At 44.4% G+C, this 23,725-nt stretch overlaps 1 pseudogene; it reads right to left on the bottom strand.

The window, feature by feature from the left end:
• The window catches only part of LOC141270591 (uncharacterized), a 169,088-nt pseudogene that overhangs the window by 136,142 nt on the left and 9,221 nt on the right, over positions 1 to 23,725 (bottom strand).

Here is a 23,725-nt window from a genome sequence, read left to right as displayed (position 1 = left end):
GAGGCTTTTATAAAAGCTTGTTTGTAAAAACATGAAGACAAGAGATATTTAATGCCAAATTCTCTATGTGTAGTGTATTTTTTTTCCGGATATGATGGGATTTTTTTTAACATTTTCACATAGGTTTCCATACACTACATGAAAAACACCCCAAAACAATAAAATTGGGGATGGAGGTACTGGGGAACATTATACTGTGTGTGGGAACCAAGAAAGGGGCATTGTACTATGGGTGCAATACATGATTCCTGCACAAAAACACCCTAAATATAACATTTTTAAAACCACCCCACAATTTGTGAATCTTCAGGGTAAATTGCTATCTAACCATTTTATTCTAGCTGATACTATTAAGCTAAAGTATCTAAACAGACTTTCTTTCAAATCCATAAAGGGGCACTTTTCCGTGTTTGTCATGCCAGAACTGTTGGAGGATTATTAAAGGTGATAGTTTTCCCACCAATTAGTCCCCAGCGCGACGCGCCGTCATCTGTGCGTCCTGCTCATCTTTTGTTGGGACCTGTAGATTATTTTTTGTTCCTTCATTCACAGTTGGAGCCACCAGAACTTTCTCATTTTTTTGTAGCTTCACTATACAACATCCGGCTTTTTTGTGTCTGTAAGGCTGTGTTCACACAGTGAAGAAATATTGTGTTTTTGGTTTTCTGCAAGATTCGCACCAAACTACAGAATAACAATCTTCTCTAATTATTGCCGCATTTTTTAGGCCTTTTCCCCCTTATTTATCACAAGGGGGCACAATTCTCATGAAATCACATCCACTTTGTTTGGACAGTTAGGCCAGTTTCACACGGCTGGATATTTCCGGTACAGGAAAAACCAGTACCAGAGATGTCCGTGTCGGTGTGTGCCGCATCAGGAGCACACGTATCGGCGCTTGGGAATCATTGTACAGTTAGCGCTGTTCCTCATCATTGTTTCTTGCTGGCGCTGTGATCAGCACCAGCAGGGACAATGATGAGAGTAGTAGCTGTAATCCATGCGACCGATCACTTCTGCAGCGAGCGGGTCCCAGAGCTGCCCTCAGCAAGTGACAGGAAACCGCTCATGAGCTCAGAGCAGCTCCGGGGCCGCTCGCTGCAGGAGTCATTCTTTTCAGTTCCTGGGTGTGATCGGTCGCATGGATTACAGCGGGGGGACACTTAGGTGAGTATATGGATTTTTTAATTTTATTCATATTTTTACAGGTGGAAACACCGGAAGCACACTACTACTCTCATCATTGTCCCTGCTGGTGGTGCTTGCAGCTCCAGCAGGGAACAATGATGAGGGCAACGTTCAGCACCTGAAACTTGGGAACAGCGCTAACTGTACACTAATTCCCAAATGCCGGTATGAGTTACACGGATGGCATCCGTGTGCGGTAGTTGTTTACATGGACCCATTGACTTGAATGGGTCTGTGTGTTTCGTGTTGCCGGCAAAAAATGATCATGTCTACATGTGGATCACACGGACACACGCTCCGGAATGTGATTCCATGAAATATCCGCCCTCTGTGGTCTGAAGATGCTGCTGAAGTCTGCGGTTTTGGTGCATTTTTTCTCTATAGGCTTCTTCTGAAAAAAAGGCATGAAGAAAAAAACACTGTTGCATTTTTAAGTGCAGAATCAAAGCTTTTCTGTACTAATAAAAAAGCGCATGTACGAGGTGTGCGGAGCCGCACGTGTACGAAGCAGAGCCACGCGTGTACGAGGTGTACGGAGCGGAGCCGCGCGTGTACGAGGTGTACGGAGTGGAGCCGCACGTGTACGAGGTGTACGGAACGGAGCCGTGTATGTACGACGTGTACAGAGTGGAGCTGTGTGTACGTGTATGGAATGATGGAGCCGTGTATAGAACGTGTACGAAGTGGAGATGTGTGTGTACTACCAGTACGGAACAGAGCCGTGCATTTGAATCATGTATACAGAGGGAAGCTGTATGTGTGTATGACGTGTAGGGAGCAGAGCTGTGTGTGTACTACATGTACTGAGTGGAGCGGTGTGCGTACAAAGTGTATGGAGCGGAGCTGTGCTTGTGTGACGACGCAGCACTACTTAATTAAGCTAAAGACATAGGCCATTGTTATTTGAGCCTGAATGTTAACTCTTGAGTTGATGTTGCAGCATATTGGGTTGCTATATTTGGAGGGTAGGGATGTAGAGTCATTGAACAACTGATGTTTGCTAATATGTTGATTACTCGAGATGCTCGGAGCTCGCCGAGTACTTTCGAGATGCTCGGGCGGGAGCTCGGGTCCCCATCCTGCAAGTTTGGCGCTATTTAGAGCACCAATCATGCAGGGATTGTCTGCCACTCACTATAATGTCACAGCCTAAGGATGCGCCATTTCTGGGGCGGCTGGTGTTTCTAGCATGGGAGGGGGCCAATATTCATGGCACCCTTCCTGGGCTATTAATATCAGCCCCCAGCTGTCTGCCTAGCCTTTGCTAGCTATTAAAATAGGGGGGCCCCACGTCATTTTTTTTGGGGCCCCCCATTTTAATAGCTAGTAAAGGCTAGGTATTCTGCTGGGGGCTGATATTAGTAGCCTGGGAAGCTCAGGGGGTATTACCCCCTTCCCAGGCTTCAAACATCTGCCCCAGCCGTCTGCTTAACCTTCGCTAGAGAATAAAATTACGGGGAACCCCACGCCAATTTTTTTTTTAATAAATCCTTTATTTTAACATTAAATGACAAGTACAGTAACCAACACTGTCACTGTACTTATTATATATGTGACTGACATGTTTCTATCTATCTAATCTATGTGTGATGCTCTATTCTTTCTGTTCTAAATTGTTGGGTACAGTTGTATGCCATTGATGAATTGCCGGCCGGCTTTTTTAAAGAGACGGGTGCATGAAAATCGGAGGGCACTAGCGTGTTCCAAGTGCCCTGCTATGTTTTTCATGAACCCTCCTATATACCCTGCCTGCCTATATATACTGCCTGCCTGACATTTAATTGAGCACTATTCCCATCTATTTGGGCAATTTTTGACCTTCTGCAGACCGCCGGGGGGAACCGCCAGAAAAATGCTCGAGTTTCCCATAGACTTACATTGGGCTCGTTGCTCGGGTCGAGCACCCGAGTATTCCAATGAGCTCGACCCGAGCTTCGAGCACCCGAGCATTTTAGTGCTCGCTCAACACTAGTAGTAAGTAACCGGAACGCCCCCTCAATGTCTGTTTTGGCCATTAGGGTGCCCCTTCCCAACTTCTTGACCCGCCTGATTGCCTTGTCAAAGGAGGTACAGTATATACTACTGTACTTGGTTCCATGTCGATGTTGTCGTTTACTGACCTGCCCCTTGGATATGACAATTTAGTCTGAATGTATTGGGTTCCGTTTTTGGCACGACTCCCAACGGGGATACCACTACGTCTTGTAAGGAAAGTGTTCTGAATGGAACCGCCATTCTACCTAAAGATATTTCTTTTTTTTAATTTTCTTGTCACGACGTCTGGGTGTTGGTAGGCCGATTTTAGATTTTTACTCCAGCCTTTCTTGATTTTAGAAGGGCATGACATGCCTATATCTGTGTCTCCTCCTCCTTTTACTCCTCCACCTCTTTTCTTTTCGCATGACTATATGTACTTGTCACTTTTCCATGTGTTAGTTGTGTCTTCTGAGCAGTTTGTCAGCTTTTGGACATCTTTGAAGGTGTTTTCTTTGTGTTTTTGTTTGCCTGCCATTGGTTTTAACGGTGTTCGACGAACCGTTCGGCGAACATGCCGGTGTTCGACGAACCGAACCCAAACACATTACGGGGGTGCTCAACACTAATTGTGAGCCCGTAAAAGTGGCTTAATACCTCTGACCACGTTGCTGACAGCAGTGACCTGGGGGTCAGAAATGCTTCCTGGGGCGATCCCCATGTAATTTGAGCACTGTCACTATCGTTTTGGGCACTTTTGAGGCTTTCTACAGACTGCCGGGGGTGCCGCAAAAATGCTCGGGTCTCCCATAGACTAACATTGGGCTCGTTGCTCGGGTCGAGCACCCGAGTATCACGGTGAGCTCGGCCCGAGCTTTGAGCACCCGAGCATTTTAGTGCTCGCTCATCACTAGTTATAACCTTTTATTTACATAACATGGATAAGCGACATAACTTCTGTCAGGGAGTGTATACACACACACACACACACACACACACATAACACTGCTGCATGGATAGTACACTCACACTATTCTCTGTGACATATACACATTTATATACACACACAGCTCTGCTACATACGCACATTTACATACAAAATCTCTGCTACATATGCATACTTTCATATACATACAACTCTGATATATACAGTAGTATTTAAAAGTCTGGGCAACCCCTGTTATTGAGAACAGTTAGGCAAACCCTCCGGATTTTTCCTGAGCGTTTCTGCATCTCCCTGGCAGAAAAAGCGCATGCGGATTTTACATGCATTTTTCCTGTCAGGGACAAGCGGAAGTGAAAGCGTTTTTCACATGCATTTCCGTATGCGGCTTGTCAAGCACTTTCCAAGCGATTTTAGCATCACTTGGAAAGTGCTTGACAACTTGGTCACACTATATAAATCCATGCAAACGGCATGGATTTATATAGTGTGACCATAAAAGAATGGTAAAAAATAAATATTATACTTACCTTCTGATGGCCCCAGGTGTCCTTAGCGATCCGTCCTGGCTTGCCGGCAGCTCGCGGTGGTCTAAAAGGACCTGCCATGACGTCATTTAGTCATGTGATGGGTCACATGACTACATGACGTCATGGCAGGCCCTTTTTAGACCATCGCGAGCTGCCGGCAAGCCAGGACGGATCGCTAAGGAAACTGGGGGCCATCAGAAGGTAAGTATAATCTATATTTTTTATTTTATTCTCTTTTTTACAGGTACTATGGTACCCAGGTCCAGAGGAGAGTCTCCTCTTCTCCAAACCCGGGTACCATCCGCACATTGAACTGCATGATATCCGCATGTGCAGATGCAGTGATGCAGATGTCATGCAGTCCAATGCAAGTCAATGGCGGCGAAAACGCCGCGATTCCGCAAAATAATTGTTAGTGCTGCAGATTTTCCGCAATGATAATCAGCGGCGGAAATTTTCGCAGCATGTGCACAGCACATTCGGATTATCATTGGGGAACATGGCAGACCTTCTACCAAGCTTTTTTTAAGCATTTCTGCAGTGGAATTGCCGCTGCAGAAACGCTTAAAAAACGCATAGTGGGCACACAGCCTTAGTCAAGTTGAAGATGAAATGGTCTCTAAAAAGGCTAAAATTAAAGATGATACATTTACCTTGTATTTTAGGCAAAAAAATATATATTGTCATTTTATACATTTTAAAAATTACAAAAACGAAAATGCTCCGATGCAAAATTTTCGGCACCCTGCACGGTCAGTACCAAGTTGTACCCCCTTTTTCAAGTATCACAGTATTATTTTCTGAGTGCTAGGCAGCTGTTTAGAAGAATCCATGGCTGCTGTTTTTTGGCACAAGGTTAGAGGAGGCTGGGTTTTTATAAAGCTGGGAAATTTGCACCACCCAGCCTTTCCGAACAATGATAGTGAACAAGCCACAACTAACACTAATTAAGGTCTGAAACCTTGGTCAAAGTTATCTAAGCACACAAATCTCAAAGGATGCCAACACTTTTGCATCGGCCCATTTGCCTTTTTGTAATTTTTAAAATTTAAAAAATGACAATATATTGTTTTCTTTTACCTAAAATTCAAAGGAAATGTGTCATCTTTAACTTTAGGCCTTTCAGAGATTATTTAATTTCAACTTGCTTAACTGTTCTCAATAACAGTAATTTTGACCAGAGGTGCCCAAACTTTTACATGCCATTGTATGAAAACTTACCTATATACAGCACTACAAAATATGCATATTTGCATACACATACACTGTATATACAGTACAGACCAAAAGTTTGGACACATCTTCTCATTTAAAGATTTTTCTGTTTTTTCATGACTTTGAAAATTGTTCATTCACACTGAAGGCATCAAAACTATGAATTAACACATGTGGAATAATATACTTAACAAAAAAGTGTGAAACAACTGAAAATGGTTCACCGGAAGTCACCGGAAATGGTCACCGGAAATGGTCTTCCAACAATCTTGAAGGAGTTCCCAGAGATGCTTAGCACTTGGTGGCCCTTTTGCCTTCACTCTGCGGTCCAGCTCACCCCAAACCATCTCGATTGGGTTCAGGTCTGGTGACTGTAGAGGCCAGGTCATCTACGCAATTTTGTAGTTCCTTCAAGGTCATTTGATTGATTACATGATTTGAAAGGTCCTTGAGCTAGTCAGGTGGAAGGTTCTTCGGCTGCTCACGCTTGACGTGCAGCCTCTGTGCAGGTCCCGGGACCTTCCTCTCTAGTTCTGCACCAAGCAGTTAGATAAGTGTGGGGATGAAGGTGATCAGGAAGAACGCTGTCTCATTGTTCTCCTCTGTCACAAGAATCTGCCTTCAGTCTATAAGACACATTCAATTATTAGCAAGATTTTTTCTTGCTAAAAGTGTGTCTTAAATTCCAAAAATAGTCAGTTGTAAAGTAATCTTTCTCATTTAATTATACAACCGTCTGTTATCTGTTTTTGTACAGTTTGTCAATAACACATATAGTTTCTCTCCCCGTCTGAGTTGTTTTTGATGGTTAACAGAATACGATTTTCCAGAAAATCATTTTTTTACACTCTAAGTATGATAATGACTAGCCTCTGTGTGTGATTTTTGATGTTTAAAGGAGTTGTCCACTACTTTGACAACCCCTTCTCATTCCTCATGTTTGATCCTGTTAAAATAAAAACAATTAGACAAACTTCCCAATCCAGTGGTGTTGGCATTTATGTTCCCAAGTCTCATGTGAGGTTGTTGTGAGCCTTACGCCCAATCAGTGCTGACGTTACTGTTACGTTACCTTCGAACAAACCGAACATTAAGAGGAAGTCGGAGAACAGCCGCAGCCCTGGCTTCCTGTTGATGCTCAACCTCACATGAGCCGTGGAAATGCGAGTCTCAACACAAGTAGAACAGAGCTGACATGGAAGGTGATTATGAGTGTTTTTATTCTAACGAGGTCAAACATGAATGACAAAGTGTTGCCCTAGTAGTTGACAACTCCTTTAAGAAGATACAATTTTTAGTTAAAACAATTTCAACATTCTGAACATGAAAGGGGCTTCTCCCCTGTGTGACTTCTCTGGTGTATAACAACATCTGATTTCTGGTTAAAACATTTCCCACATTCTGAACAGGAATAAGGCATCTCCCCAGTGTGCGTTCTCTGGTGATTGACAAAATTTGATTTCTGTGTAAAACATTTCCCACATTCTGAACAGGAAAAAGTCTTCTCCCCTGTGTGAGTTCTCAGGTGCTTAACAAAATTTGATTTGTAGGTAAAACATTTTCCACATTCTGAACATGAAAAAGGCTTCACCCCTGTGTGAGCTCTCTGGTGCTTGACAAAATTTGATTTATCGTTAAAACACTTCCCACATTCTGAACATGAATAAGGCTTCTCTCCTGTGTGAATTATCTGGTGTATTACAAGATTATTTTTCCGGTTAAAACATTTCCCACATTCTGCACAGGAAAAAGGCTTCTCTCCTGTGTGGATTCTCCAGTGACTATCAAGATGCCCTTTTTGGTTAAAACATTTCCCACATTCTGAACAGGAAAAAGGCTTCTCCCCTGTGTGAGTTCTCTGGTGCTTAACAAAATATGATTTATCGTTAAAACATTTCCCACATTCTGCACAGGAAAAAGGCTTCTCCCCTGTGTGAGTTCTCTGGTGTATAACAAGATCTGATTTCTGGTTAAAACATTTGCCACATTCTGAACATGAAAAAGGCTTCTCCCCTGTGTGGGTTCTCTGGTGGCTATCAAGATGCCCTTTCTGGTTAAAACATTTCCCACATTCTGAACAGGAAAACGGCTTCTCCCCTGTGTGAGTTCTCTGATGTCTGATAAAACTTGATTTCAATGTAAAACATTTCCCACATTCTGAACATAAAAAAGGCTTCTCCCTTGGGTGACTTTGATTTTCCTTAGTAGTTGGTAATAAATCAGAAAACAGGACCTGTTTCAAAGGATCAGATGACAGATCTTTGCTGTGAAGGAATGATGGTATATATGGAGTAATGGCATTCACTTCAATTGTATCTTGTTGGATCTCAAGGACATCTGATTTAAAAATTGAAGATACCAGCGGTCCCTCTGATTTCCTGGTACAGTCATCTGCCAATAATAAAACCAATTATTAGTTTTGAACAAAAAATATCCTTGAATTTTATATTTTTGAACATTTCACCAAAACAGTGACAGTTCATAGTCTAATAAGAAACTGTGAAGACCTGGGGTCTTCCATGGGCACAATACTACTCAGACAACACAGGGTGAGGGTAAAACAGTATGGCAATTCTTTCTTGAACTACCAAACAGACAATAAACACATAGAACAGTCCCAAGAATACCAAAGGTGGTGCAAAATTACAGTCTCATTCTTCCGCTGGTCCACCTCGGAGTAGAACAGCTGTGACTTTGGAACATCCAGGGCCAACTCCCTCAACCAGTGGCCCTCTGCTTTTGATGGGCCCCCACACAGAAGAGGTAGCGGCAAGCTTAGGAAGCTGACATTTCATCGAGATATAAGGCCAGGAGACCTGAGGGTCCCACCCTGGTCTCCGAGAGTTTCCATGGGGCCAGATGACCGGCGGGTTCCAATCTGGCTTCTCCGAAAGTCTCCATGGGTTCCAGGCGACCGGAGGGTCCCACCTGGCAACCCCAAACAACATATCCATGGGGCCAGGTGACTTAACCTGGTCTCCTCAAATGTATCCATGGTCTCTGTGATGGTCAATGGAGCAGATCCATATTCTTCCAGTCAGGGCAATGTACCCTTAGGCCGGAATCATGTAGAATCCAAATCTGTGTCTCTCTGGATGGAGCCATGCTACCAAGCTGATGTCCTGAAGTCTCTTTGATCTTTGATTCTCTTTTTCAACTCTCACTGCTACAGAGGCATACAATTGCTTCTCACTAAACTAGAATATCAAAAAGTTAATTTCAGTTCTTCAATACAAAAAGTGAAACTCATATATTATATAGAATCATTACAAACAGAGTGATCTATTTCAAGTGTTTATTTCTGTTAATGTTGATGATTATGGCTTAAAGCCAATGAAAACACAAAAGTCTTTAGTCATTATCTCAGTAAATTAGAGTAATTAACAAAAAACACCTGCAAAAGGCTTCCTAAGCGTTTAAAAAGGTCCCTTAGTCTGTTTCAGTAGGCTCCACAATCATGGGGAAGACTGTTGACTTGACAGATGTCCTGAGGCAGTCATTGACACACTCCACAAGGAGGGTAAGCCACAAAAGGTCATTGCTAAAGAAGCTGGCTGTTCACAGAGTGGAAGGAAAAAGTGTGGTAGAAAAAGGTGGTCAAGCAACCGGGATAACGGCAGCCTTGAAAGGATTTTTAAGAATAAGCCATTCAAAGATTTGGGGGAGATTCACAAGGAGTGGACCGCTGTTGGAGTCATTGCTTCAAAAGCCACCACACACAGACATATCCCGGACATGGGCTAAAAGTGTCGCATTCCTTGTGTCAAGGCACTCATGACCAATAGACAATGTAGATTCATCCAATAAGATATCAATATTCTAGAAACCCAACAGCATCATTACCCTTCGCTCTCTCTGCCCATCATCATTTTTTTTCCAAGTAATTTTCTAACTTGTCAGCACATTCTACGTATTCTGTCATTTGGCTTTGTAAATTACAGATCTGGGCAGATAACGGTCAGCGTCTTCTAATCCCAGAGTGTAGGTGGATTGTCCAGGTGTTAAGTTCTATAGAAAAAGGCTTTCAAATCCCAAACTCATTTGAAAAGTTTTGGGTGGAGGAGAATGTTGTGGTTTAGAGGCAAAATGGTGATCACACGATTGTGATTCAGCACACCCTACACTTATGATAGATCAACCACAGCCGATGACTGAGAATAATCGGTGACTTCTCTACATTTAGTGGTCAGTACTCACCTGGGTAGTCATATGTAGGAATCTCCTCTTTACACCGCTCATCACCCCTCACATATGTCTCTGTAATATTACTATGGGTCAGATATTCACCCTGAAACAAAAAAAAAAAATCAAAGGGAGAAGGAGAAGTCACATCTACGATCAGCTCTAATACTGCCATCTACACCTTTCTCATTACACAAGTATAAAACATATAATATTGGTGGATAAAACAAGACTGAGCACAAGACCTTCACAGCCGTTTACACATTATAGGGGAGATCTCATGACATCTTCTCTCCATCTACCTGATGATCCTGAGGAACATTGGGATCTTCTTCTTTACAGTCCTGTAGAAGAAGAGGATGGTGGCATCTCTCTGGTGTTGTCCTCTTACTGGATAAATCTGGAGCAAACACATACAGGGACTGAATTCATTATTTACATACAGATAATTAAAGGTCGTGTGTATTTAGTCCTGTCTATTACCTGGAGATGTGAGGGGCTGAGGAACATCCAGCATGATGCCCTTGTACAGATCTTTGTGTCCTTCTAAATACTCCCACTCCTCCATGGAGAAATAGACAGCGACATCCTGACACCTTATAGGAACCTGACACATACAATGATACCGTCATCCCCCCGATCCCTTCAGAGTGTTACTGTATAATGTCCCAGCATTCCCAGCAGTGTCACCTCTCCAGTCAGCAGCTCAATCATTTTGTAGGTGAGTTCTAGGATCTTCTGGTCATTGATGTCCTCATGTATCAGGGGGTGAGGTGAAGGCCCTGTAATTAGGCTCAGGGGTCTTCCCCATCCCTCAGACACAGGGTCCTGACAGCGCTCACTAGAGGTCTTCTTCACTACTGTGTAATCCTGGTTATGGAGAGACACATTAATAAATCTCACTACAGACATTTCCAGAGTCCTCACCTCTCCAGTTCTGTCCATCTGTTATTCCCATAGATAAGAATGATGTAATGTGACGTCATCAGAATCTCTCACCTCTCCAGTAAGCCGGAAGATGATCTCTAGGGTGAGGTGTAATATCCTCTTCGCCATCTTGTTTCTGTCCATATCCAAATTTGATGGGTAAATCAGGAAAATTTTCCTATCTTGAAGATCTTCACTTAGAGGATCTGATATTGTAGAGATCGGAAATGAGAAGATGAGCCGATGTAACATCATAAAAATCCTGTGTAATAATACAAATACTGGAGATAATAAGGTGAAACCTGAGGAGATTTATTATTTTACGGTATTTCGTTTTCTTTTTTAGAACTGCTAATAAAACCTATATATTTTAGGCCACAGACAACAGATAGTTTCTTCCTCGGAGTCTGCAGCCAAATACGTTTCTCAGACTCATCTTCCATAATGTTAATTCTCGACTCATTTACCAACACTGGAATCGGCATTAGAAATACTGCAGGAGATATTCATTACATAAATAACTACTTCATGAGGAAAACGACATCTTCTTTTTCTACTTTGGTTCTAGAAACATATTTGACCAAAGTCCGTCACTGACTACATCATCATCCGTCTATATGAATGTTTCCAGTCTTCCCCAGTCAGTAATCTTCTATAACGTTATATTTCATGTCTGATTCACACACAGATGTTTGAGGCATTTATAAAAGCTTTTTTGTTTGCAAAAACACTGAAGACAAAAATTATTTGACACCAAGTCTCCTTGTACAGTGTTTTAGGAGGTTTATTTCCGGCCTTAGGCTTTCCTATACTACAAGAAAAACACCAGAAAAAAAAGCAGAAGTTAAAGTGTTTCAAAAGAAAATTGGCACCAACAATACTTGCAAAACGAAAAAAAAACATGCAAAAATCATAAGACACATTTTGTTATTTTTAAACACGTTAAACATTTGTTTAAAAAAACCTCTTTTTGGCACCAAAACATAAATGTACACGACAGGGATGGCACAGGTGCAGCTATAATAAAAACCCTGTCAGTTTAACCACTTGCGGCTGTCAAAAGCAAACATGGAATATCAGAAGGTTTGACTTAGTTTGGCTGAATGCCCCTCTTCTCCCCAAGTACTCAATAGTATAAGGCTGCCTAGTTACAATGATATTTAAAGCGCACCTGTCAGCAGGATTGTGCTCAGTAATCTACATACACTGTCATGTGGGCGACATTACACTGATTAATATGACACCTTTGTTAATGAAAAACCTGCCTATTTTACCTAGCCCCGAACTACTAGATGCATTATGTAAATTAGGCAGGTCATTGAAGGCACAGTGAGCTGCCATAAGAGCATACAGATGAATATGTAAGAAGAGCACCAGATAGAGCCCACCCCACAGGTCACTCTGAAGCATGAGCATATCATTATTTCCAAACAGATTTCTGTTTAAAACCTGTACCAAAGGTTTGGGTGTGTCAGTCTTTGGTTTTGCCAACTACAGAGCAGGAGGCTCTGTGCTATAGAGGCCTGGGTGACGGGAACATAGAGCCCAGGACGGCCAAGCTTCTGACACACCTTGGAGTGAAACAGCGCTGCAGTCGCCCCCGGCCACGGTTGTTGCTATATGGACAACATATATATTGTGGACAACCCGGCTGCGATCCTGAGGATAAAGCTGCCTTCACTGTGTGAGTTTTTGCTGAATAAAGCAATTTAAGTTGGACTGTCCTTGGGTCACTGCCTCATTACTGCACAGTGTGATCACCACCGCACTACAATATTATATATGTATATCGCATGCTGTCGTTGTACTTGGAAGGCCCAAATGGTATAGAAATGAATGAGGGAGACCAAATTCTAAATAAAAACTTTTCTTTACTTAACAAAAACTTAATGAGAAATATATCCATCACATAGCAGGAACAACACTTTACGAATGCTTCTTCTGCATTATGCAGAGAACTTTACGGTTACATGTATTACAAGCTACAAAAGTCCATCAAACCATTATGGGAAGGCCCATCATCACCTGTGGGGACCATACAGGGTAAAATGTGTTGCTACGGCCCCTCAGAACCACTCTCAGCTCCCAGTTTATTTCTGAGGTTCTCACTGGCTGAGATGCATTGGTACGACTCCTCTCGGCATCTGCATTTTAAGCTCTAAATAGGAGAACTGGTGTCGCTGTTAGCTGACACTGTAACTTCCTCTCTAATATTGCCAATTTTTTGTTTAAATCCTGTTTGTCTAAGATAAGGAATCCTTCCTTAACTTAATCCCCTTTAATTAGACCTTCTGAACCCCCTTCCCCAGGGCAAAGTTCTGTACTGTTTAAGTAGGCCTCCTGGCCTGAGCCAAGAGCCTTATCCTGCTGCTCACCTTAGCAAAGTTTTATCCCTGTAATGGAGACTTCAGGCCTTTTGCTGCCCTTTGGCAAAGTTCTGTACTGTTTAAGTAGGCCTCCTGACCTGAGGCAAGGACCTCACCCTGCTCTTTATCTCCGCTATGCTCCCTGCCTGGAATCCGGATTCCCACTGACTGCCATTATTTCTTTGCTTTCCTTCAAAACATACCAATTTCTTCCTCTTGTCACACAACACCTTATCTATTCAAGTCTGCAACCAGATACCGGTGGATCTCACAAAATTAGAATATAATCAAAAAGTAAATTTATTTCAGTTCTTCAATCCAAAAGAAACTCATATTATATAGAGTCATTACAAACAGAGTGATCTATTTCAAGTGTTTATTTCTATTAATGTTGATGATTATGGATTACAGCCAATGAAAACACAAAAGTCATTATCTCAGTAAATTAGAATACTTTATAACAACAGCTTGAAAAATGATTTTAAAATCTGAAATAAGGACTAGTGTGAGATGCCTTCGTGATAGACGGATTACACCACCTGCTCAGGGGCCTTCTTGCCAGGGTTGTGTACCTCTGCCAGGGGAGCTGTTTGGGGGTGAACCAGTACTGGGGGAGGTGGAGGAACCAGTGGCGTACCGCTAATGGCGGCAGGCCACGCCACTGCTATGGGGCTCGTGACCGAGGGGGGGCCCGTGAGCTGGGGGCTCCAAGCAGCGTGGGGACGAGTTATATTGGTGGGGGGAGGGAGGTTGTGGCGGTGGAGGAGCGGGCACACACAGTAGCCGCTGCTGCAGCTACCTCGTGTGCCCGCTGCTAAAGTGACATGAATATTCTCTCTTCTCCACTCCCATGGGCGTGGAGAAGAGGGAACATTCATTCTCTTTAGCAGCAGGCACGGAGGAGCACTGAGCAGCGGCTCCTGATGTCAGTGCCCGCTGCTAAAGAGAATGCATATTCACGCTTCTCCACGCCCATTGTCCCGGTGTGGAGAAGAGTAAATGTGTCGGCAGCAGCAGCTCGCCTTGGCATCTGAGAGAGCACGCTGCTCAGATGCCGACATGAGAAGCCTGGTAGACAGGACACAGCAGGGCTGGAGCAGAGGTGAGGAAGGAAGGTGAGTATAAGTGTTTATTTTTTTTTTGTGTGCAGTGATTGAGGGACAAGGGGTGCCACACGTACTGGGATTGGGAAATTTACCAGTAGCTGCTGCATTTCCCACCCTAGGCTTATACTCGAGTCAATACGTTTTCCCAGTTTTTTGTGGGAAAATTAGGGGCCTTGGCTTATGCTCTGGTCGGCTTACTTAAAATATACGGTATTTTAAAAATCAGTGAGTATGTGGTGCCCATAATACTGCAGGACTGTGGGGTGCATTATACTATATGGGGGCAGCATTTTACCCTATGGGGTGTGTAATATACTGTATGGAGGACTATGGGGAGTGCATTATATTCTATGGAAAACCATGGCAAGTTCATTATACTATATGGAGGATTATGGGGGGCGCATTATACTATATGGAGGATTATCGGTGGCGCATTATACTATATGGAAGGCTATGTGGGGCCATTATAATATTTTGAGGGCTATGTGGGGGACCATTATACTGCATGAAAGCAATTAAACGGTGTGAAGGTTTGTGTGGGGTCCATCATACTGTTTGGAGGGCTAGTGTGGACCATTATACTGAATGTAGGCCCATTATAGTGTATGGAGGGCACTGTGGGGGGTCACAGTTGGCGGATCATACTGTCTGGGGGGCACCATACTTAGCCTTGGGAGTTGAAGTAGGGTACAGTAGGGTCATTATACTGTCCATGTGGAGGCTAATGTGGAGGAATGCACCATGGGGGTATCATACTGTGTTTGGGGGGGCACTTTTGTTGGCATCATACTTTATGGGGCAATGAAAGAGGACTGTAGGACTTCAGCAGGAGCAAAATTACTATGTAAAGGATGGAAAGTTGTGGGATCTGCTATTCTGTGACACAGAAAAATATTAATTTATTTTTTGTGGGGGAGGAGGAGGCCAAATAGAGCTTCTGCTGTGGGGCCCCATGATTTCTATGTACACCCCTGGGAGAAACCCATGCAGTTAGGGGGTTTCTCTGCATCATGCATCTCTCCAGAGATTCGCAAGAAAAAAGGCGCATGTTTTTTTGTGGGAAAAAAGGACATTTTGTTGGGACCTGTCCTTCAATTCCTAAACAAAAGGGGACTCGATTAACTCTTGGTAGTCTGGAGTTGGATAAACAAGGGGTGCATTTGTGGCCAAACTGCAGTTCCTGCTTTGTCCTGACAGCAGAGGTAGTGCTAGAGAGTAAAATCGAGAAAATTTCTGTGTTTGTTGACAGTGGATTCAGAGTCAGCATTGTTGATGCAGAGTTTGTGAAGACTCATGGTCTTGCTTGCTGTACTTTAGATAAACCTGTTTCCATTTTTACCATCGACCCGGCGCCACTTGCACAGAAAGCATTTACTTAGACTGTATATAATGTAAAACTGAGGTGAAATAATCCATTGCTATGTGCTGGACGGGAAAACACTGATTGTTTTGGGCATTCCGTGGCTTGTTAAACAAAATCCGTTGGTGGATTGGCAAGCCGGGGAGATTATTGAATGGGAAGATTACTGCCATGAGAACTATTTAGATATTTCCCTTGCTACTGTCTCTACGGAAATATTATCGGCTTTTCTATCTGGTTTTGAGGATGTTTTTTCTTAGAGGGGATGTCAGGATTGGCCTCCTCATTGTGCTTATGCCTATCCTATTAACTTTACCCCCGGAGCTAAACTACTGAAGTCCAGACTGTAAAATCTTTCTGGCCCTGAGAGACAAGCCATGAAGGATTTCATTGCGGAAAGTCTGGAGAAGGGACATATTAGACCCTCATCTTTGCCCATGCCGGCAGGGTTCTTCTTTGTGAAATAAAAAAGATGGTGGTCTACGTCCCTGTTTAGATTTCCGGGAATTAAATCAAATTACTATCCGTGATCCATACCATCTTCCTCTGATTCCTGATTTGTTCAGCTAGGTTGTGGGAACCAAGGTATTCTCCAAGTTGGATTGCAGGGGAGCCTACAATCAGGTTAGAATCAGAGAAGGGGATGAATGGAAAACAGCGTTCAATACCCCGGAAAGACATTTAGAGAGTTTGGTTTGACCAATGCACATGCGGTATTCCAGCATTTCATAAATGATATTTTTCATAATTTGGTAGATATTTTGGTTTACTCACTTGATTCTGAGACACATCGGGGGCATGTTAAGAAGGTGCTCCAGATATTAAAGGGACAACAAACTTTATGCTGTCCTGGAAAAATGTGTTTTTGCTGTTCAGGAGGTGCTGTTTTTGGGGTACTTGTCATCTTCGGGTTTTCGGATGGATCCGGAGGAGATCCGTGCAATCCTTGATTGGGAACGTCCCGAGAACCTGAAGGCTCTACAACGCTTTCGGGGCTTTACTAATTTTTACCAGAAATTCGTCGAAAATTACTCTGTAATTGTGAAACCCCTTACTGACATGACTAAGAAGGGGTCTGATTTTTCCAAATTGTCGGATGCCTCCCCCCAGGCTTTTTCTTCCTTAAAGAATCATTTTGCCACTGCACTTTCACTCAGTCAACCCGATGTTTCCCAACCCTTTATTGTGGAGGTTGATGCGTTGGATGTCGGGGCTGTGTTGTCTCAGGGTCCGTCCCCTGGTAAATGGCGTCCATGCCCCTTCTTTTCTAAAAAATTGTCTTCGGCTGAGAGAAATAATAGGGAACTTTTGGCGATCAAATTGGCGTTTGAAGAATGGAGACATTGGTTGGAGTGGGCTGTCTATTCTATTACTGACCATAAGAACCGGTCATACCTCCAGTTAGCTAAACGTCTCAACCCTAGGTAAGCCAGATGGTCCCTATTTTTTACTAGGTTCAATTTTGTTGTCACTTTTTGTCCAAAAGGTCAAAAATGTCAAGGCTGATGCTTTGTCCCGGAGCTTCCCTGGTGGTGGTGACCATGAGAACCCTGCCCCGATATTACAGAGAGGGGCAGTCATTTTGGCTCTTTATCCTGAACTGGAGGGTGAGGTGTTGGAGGCTCAGGGGGAAGCCCCTGCCTCCTGCCCTTCAGGAAAGTTATTTGTACCATCTAATCTGCACCGCAAAGTAATCAAGGAACATCATAACTCTATGCTTGCTGGGCATCCAGGTGGTAAGGCAACCGCAGACCTCCTCTCTCGCCATTTTTGGTGGCCAGTGTTGCATCGGGAAGTGATTAAACGCGTAGCTGCTTGCAGTATTTGCGCACATTCTAAGGTTTCGCATACCCGTCCGTCTGGTACTCTTCTTCCGCTACCTATCCCTAGTAGACCATGGACACACTTTTTCCATGGATTTTACAACTGACCCACCGGTTTCTGCAGGCAAAGCGGTGGTTTTGGCGGTTGGAGATAGGTTCAGTAAAATGGTTCACTTCGTCGCATTACCTGCACTTCCAGGTGTTCATAAATGAGATTGTGAAGCTTCACGGGATTCCCTCTGATGTGCTCTCAGATCGGGGGACCCAGTTTGTTTCCAAGATCTGGAAGGCATTCTGTTCTCGACTGGGGGTGCAGCTGTCCTTTTCCTCTGCCTTCCATCCTCAATCAAATGGACAGACCAAGCGTGTCGATCAGAATTTGGAGACCTACCTCAGGTGTTTTGTCTATAAAAATCAGGAGGCTGCCACCATCGTCCAGATTTGAAATATAATACAGGCCTGGCCAGATGCCAGCGTTCTGGTAGCATATGTGGCTTCGGGGGAGGGAATGATTACAGGACAAAGGAAACAGAACTATTAAATTTTATATTAAATCCAAAAGGGAGGCAGTGTTTAGGAAAAGTATACAAGATTTTACAAAAGGGGACAATTACAATGCATATGCAGTTACACAAAATAATAAGGATTAAAGCAGAAACTTACTATAAGATCGCTGCGACGATTCAGTATAGCTGGAGGGGCTCCCCAATTTGATTTGAATGTTATCGAACGTGATCCGTTGCTTATCCTCCGTGGATTCTCTTATACCTAAAGGGAGACCTGCCTACACACCCACTGTGCTGACATCACGGGGGATTGACTCTAGCCTGCACATTTTTTTATTAAGAGAACTGTTTTTTGGGATAACTTCTCGCTGGTTGATCCCATAAGCCCAAAAGTGATACCATATTTTGTATTATGATTTTACCTTCATTTAGAGACCACACATGGCTTAGTTGTGATTTGCTACTTTGTTACTTTTGTGCCACAGCCCCCTGGAGGGGCTTACGGCTATGAAAAAATAAGCATCTTGTTCCTTGGTTGACCCTGCCACTAAAAATATGGGTCCCATCATTATCAGAATTATGGAATTTCTAATATTCCATATTTCGTATCTGTCGCCCAAAAGTCTGGAGACTTCGGTTAAATTCCCTTTGAAGTCCTGGGAATGAAACTTCCTCAGCTACGTGTAAATTGTCGCAAGCCTGCGTCTACTCATCCCCTGCCTCTGCTAGGGGAAAACACACTCGCATTTTAAGTAGGTTGGTGGCACCTCTTGTTTGATAGCATTTAAGCTACTTTGGCTGTGGGTGATAATTTGCAGAGAGACAGATGCTGGGCTGTCAGCTCTCCTCTTGTGACAAATGGGGGGATAAGGGAGGGGTGAAGAGGGGCTTGGGAGAAATGGTTAATATTTTCAATGTTTCTCAATATTTCCCTGACAGTAATATGGAGTACCAGATTTCGAGGATTGTAGATTGTCGTCTCCAACGTCGTTCTCTACACTACTTAGTGCACTGGAAAGGCTATGGTCCAAAAGAGAGAATGTGGGTGTCTGCATCAGAGGTGAATGCTCCCAGGTTGGTTGGTTTATCTCACGCCTCTTATACTGAGAAACCCGGTCCTGAGTGCCCAGAGGAAACTCGAAAAGAGGGAAGGGGGGGGTACTGTCACGGGCGTGACAGACAGTCGCCCTGCAGTTGGTTGCAGGAGATCTCTATGTTTGGCATTACAGACATCTTCTTAGAGGCTGTCTCTGGGACCTAGTGGCTACCTTCCTCTGGCTAATTAACTCCCTGGTCTGGGTGTATAAATACCTGTGTACAGAGGGAGGTGCCGGCAATATTCATTACTCCATGTGAGACTTCATCAAGAGCAGTACTTCCTCTTCTCTGATGTTTGAGGACTTGTGCACATTTGTCTGGAGTCGTCTAAAAGCTAAGCGATTTCCCGTTTGTCCTTCCTTTTTATCTTTAGAGTTCAGTGGAGATGGAGTGGTGCTCATCTCCTCCCTTCCCTAGCCGGAGTCTAATGCCAGGGAAAGATAGGGGGAGGAACGCATGTGGCGATTAGTTAAGAGCCGATATAGGCTCAATAGTTGAGACAGAGTGCCACTAGACTAGACTAGGAGGTCTCCATTTCCCCCTTCCTCTAGTGTCTCTGGCTCCCTTCCCCTCTTCCCTCTGTGTTGCACTAAGTCTTTCCCACACCGTGCATGACATTTACAGTGGTGGCCAAAAGTATTGGCACCCCTGCAATTCTGTCAGATAATACTCAGTTTCTTCCTGAAAATGATTGCAATCACAAATTCTTTGGTATTATTACCTTCATTTAATTTACTTGCAAGGAAAAACACAAAAGAGAATGAAGCAAAAATCAAATCATTGATCATTTCACACAAAACTCCAAAAATGGACCAGACAGAAGTATTGGCACCCTCAGCCTAATACTTGGTTGCACAACCTTTAGCCAAAATAACTGCGAACAACCGCTTCTGGTAACCATCAATGAGTTTCTTACAATGCTCTGCTGGAATTGTAGACCATTCTTCTTTGGCAAACTGCTCCAGGTCCCTGATATTTGAAGGGTGCCTTCTCCAAACTGCCATTTTGAGATCTCTCCACAGGTGTTCTATTGGATTCAGGTCTGGACTCATTGCTGGCCACCTTAGAAGTCTCCAGTGCTTTCTCTCAAACCATTTTACAGTGCTTTTAGAAGTGTGTTTTGGGTCATTGTCCTGCTGGAAGACCCATGACCTCTGAGAGAGACCCAGCTTTCTCACACTGGGCCCTACATTATGCTGCAAAATTTGTTGGTAGTCTTCAGACTTCATAATGCCATGCACACAGTCAAACAGTCCAGTGTCAGAGGCAGCAAAGCATCCCCAAAACATCAGGGAACCTCCGCCATGTTTGACTGTAGGGACCATGTTCTTTTCTTTGAATGCCTCTTTTTTTTTCCTGCACACTCTATGTTGATGCTTTTTGCCAAAAAGCTCTACTTTTGTCTCATCTGACCAGAGAACATTCTTCCAAAACATTTTAGGCTTTCTCAGTTAAGTTTTGGCAAACTCCAGCCTGGCTTTTTTATGTCTCGGGGTAAGAAGTGGGGTCTTCCTGGGTATCCTACCATACAGTCCCTTTTCATTCAGACGCCGACGGATAGTACGGGTTGACACTGTTGTACCCTCGGACTGCAGGGCAGCTTGAACTTGTTTGGATGTTAGTCGAGGTTCTTTATCCACCATCCGCACATCCACCATCTTGCGTTGAAATCTCTCGTCAAATTTTCTTTTCCGTCCACATCTAGGGAGGTTAGCCACAGTGCCATGGGCTTTAAACTTTTAAACTTGTAGCCTTGAGATTGCTCATGCTTCCTCACAATTTGGTTTCTCAAGTCCTCAGACAGTCCTTTGGTCTTCTTTCTTTTCTCCATGCTCAATGTGGTACACACAAGGACATAGGACAGAGGTTGAGTCAACTTTAATGGCTGCAAGTGTGATTTAGTTATCGCCAACACCTGTTAGGTGCCACAGGTAAGTTACAGGTGCTGTTAATTACACGAATTAGAGAAGCATCACATGATTTTTCAAACAGTGCCAATACTTTTGTCCACCCCCTTTTTAGGTTTGGTGTGGAATTGTATTCAATTTGGCTTTAGGACAATTCTTTTTGTGTTTTTTCATTGAAGACACATTAAATGAAGATAATAATACCAAAGAATTTGTGATTGCAATCATTTTCAGGAAGAAACTGAGTTATCTGACAGAATTGCAGGGGTGCCAATACTTTTGGCCACCACTGTACGTTGTTATGGATTAAAATCCAGGGCACACAAGGTCCCCCTGCTGACCTCAGCACATGTCCAGGACCATTTGAAGTTCGCAAATGACCTTCTGGATGATCCAGAGGAGGCATGGGAGAAGGTCATGTGGTCACATGAGACCAAAATAGAACTTTTTGGTATCAACTCCACTCGCTGTGTTTGGAGGAAGAAGCATGAATACAACCCCAAGAACACTGTTGTGAAACATGGTGGGAGAAACATCATACTTCGAGGGTGCTTTTCTACAAAGGGTACAGGACGACGGCATCATATTGAAGGGAGGTGTAGTGCCGGCGTCCCTGCCCTCTGCTAGGCAGGGACGCTGCTCCCCTCACCGCTCTGCCCCGTGCCCGGCGTCCCTCTCCCGCTCTGCTGTCAGCGCGCGCTCCTTCCCGGCGTCCTCCTCCCGCTCTGCTCTCAGCGCGCGCTCCTTCCCGGCCCCTGTGCTTAGGGTGCCTCTTAAAGAGGCCGCGCGCGTCGCCCTAAGGAGTCCCCGGCCAATGGCCGGAGGACTTCATCATATATAAGGCACCTCCTCCAAAATGGAGGTGCCCGAGCAATGTTGTTTGCACCAGTGTCTCACCTGTGCTTCAGCCCTCAGGTCCCGTTGCCAGATACCTGCCAGTTACCTGCCAGATTCCTGCCTGATTACTTGTTACCTGCCTGCTAGTCTGAGGTCCGACGGTCTGCCTTACCATTCCTGTCAGTCTGTCTAAGGACCAGCCTGCCCGCTCACCTGGGAGCGCACATCTGCTACCTGCCTGCTTGCCTGCCCGGAGGCTCCGCTGTCACGTGCTGTGACCACCAGCTATTCCAGAGACTCTTGCCCGCTCACCTGGGAGCGCACATCAGCTACCTGCCTGCCTGCCTGAGGTCCGACGGTCTGCCTACCAACTCCTGTCAGTCTGTCTATGGACCAGCTTGCCCGCTCACCTGGGAGCGCACATCTGCTATCTGCCTGCTAGCCTACCTGGAGGCTCCGCCGTCACGTGCTGTGACCACCTGCCTGTCCAGTGACTCCTGCCCGCTCACCTGGGAGCGCTCATCTGCTACCTGTCTGTCTGCCTACCCGGAGGCTCTGCCGTCACGTGCTGTGACCACCCGCCTGTCCAGAGACTTCTGCCCGCTCACCTGGGAGCGCTCATCTGTCGCCTGTCCGCTGGTCTTCCTGGAGGCTCCGCCGTCACATGCTGTGACCACCCGTTCATCCAGAGACTCTCGCCTGCTCACCTGGGAGCTCTCGTCTATCTTCAGCCGCCACAGGTCGTACCAACCCTATACCTAGAGACTGCCCCGGTCACTTGCCGTGACCTCCAGCCCCGTTCACTCAGAGACTGTCCCGTTCACTCAGAGACTGTCCCGTTCACTCAGAGACTGTCCAGGTCACCTCCTGTGACTGCCTGCCTGGTCGCCACCCGCTCCCTTACAAGGACCGCCCCCTTGTATTGTAGCCCAGAGGTTCCGCCTCCCAGACCCGTTACAGGAGGATGGATGGGATCATATAGTGAGTTATTTTGGCCAACAACCTCCTTCTCTCAGTAAGAGCATTGAATATGGATTGTGGCTGGGTCTTCCAGCATGACAATGAGTTGAAACACACAGCCAGGGCAACTAAGGAGTGGTTCCGTAAGAAGCATTTGAAGGTCCTGCAGTGGCCTAGCCAGTCTCTAGACCTGAAGCCAATAAAAAAATCTTTGGAGGGAGCTGAAACTCAATGTTGCCCAGCGACATCCCCGAAACTTGAAAGATCTGGAGAAGATCTGTATGGAGGAGTAAGCCAAAATCCCTGCTGCAGTAAGTGCAAACTTGGTCAAGAACTACAGGAAACGCCTGACCTCTGTAATTGCAAACAAAGGTTTCTGTGCCAAATATTCTGTTTTTCTATGGTACAAAATCCTTATTTCATGCAATAAAATGTAAATTAATTATGAAAAATTATACAATGTGATTTTCTGGATTTTTTTTAGATTCTGTTTTCCACAGTTGAAGTGTACCTACAATAAAAATTACAGACCTCTCCATTCTTTGTAGGTGGGAAAACTTGCAAAATTGGCAGTTTATCAAATACTTATTTTCTCCTCTACATAGAGGAAAGGGTATGGTACTCATCAGAGAATGGTTCAATAATCCGCCTCGATGCGTTTCCCCAACAGGTTCATCAGGGATCTTGATACAGGGATGTTATTTCATGAAGTTCAGCCAGGTGTCCATGTTTAAATATCCCACTTCCTCCAAAATCCTTCCCCAGACTAGGAGACCTATTCCTATTCCTAGAGGTGAATTGTG

The sequence above is a fragment of the Phyllobates terribilis genome, unplaced genomic scaffold, assembly GCF_046119375.1.
Source record: "Phyllobates terribilis strain yellow unplaced genomic scaffold, ASM4611937v1 Scaffold_5__5_contigs__length_657084704, whole genome shotgun sequence".
In the NCBI taxonomy this organism is placed as follows: domain Eukaryota; kingdom Metazoa; phylum Chordata; class Amphibia; order Anura; family Dendrobatidae; genus Phyllobates; species Phyllobates terribilis.
The sequence above is the reverse complement of the archived record's forward strand: the minus strand, read 5'-3'. Positions and strand labels throughout refer to the sequence as shown.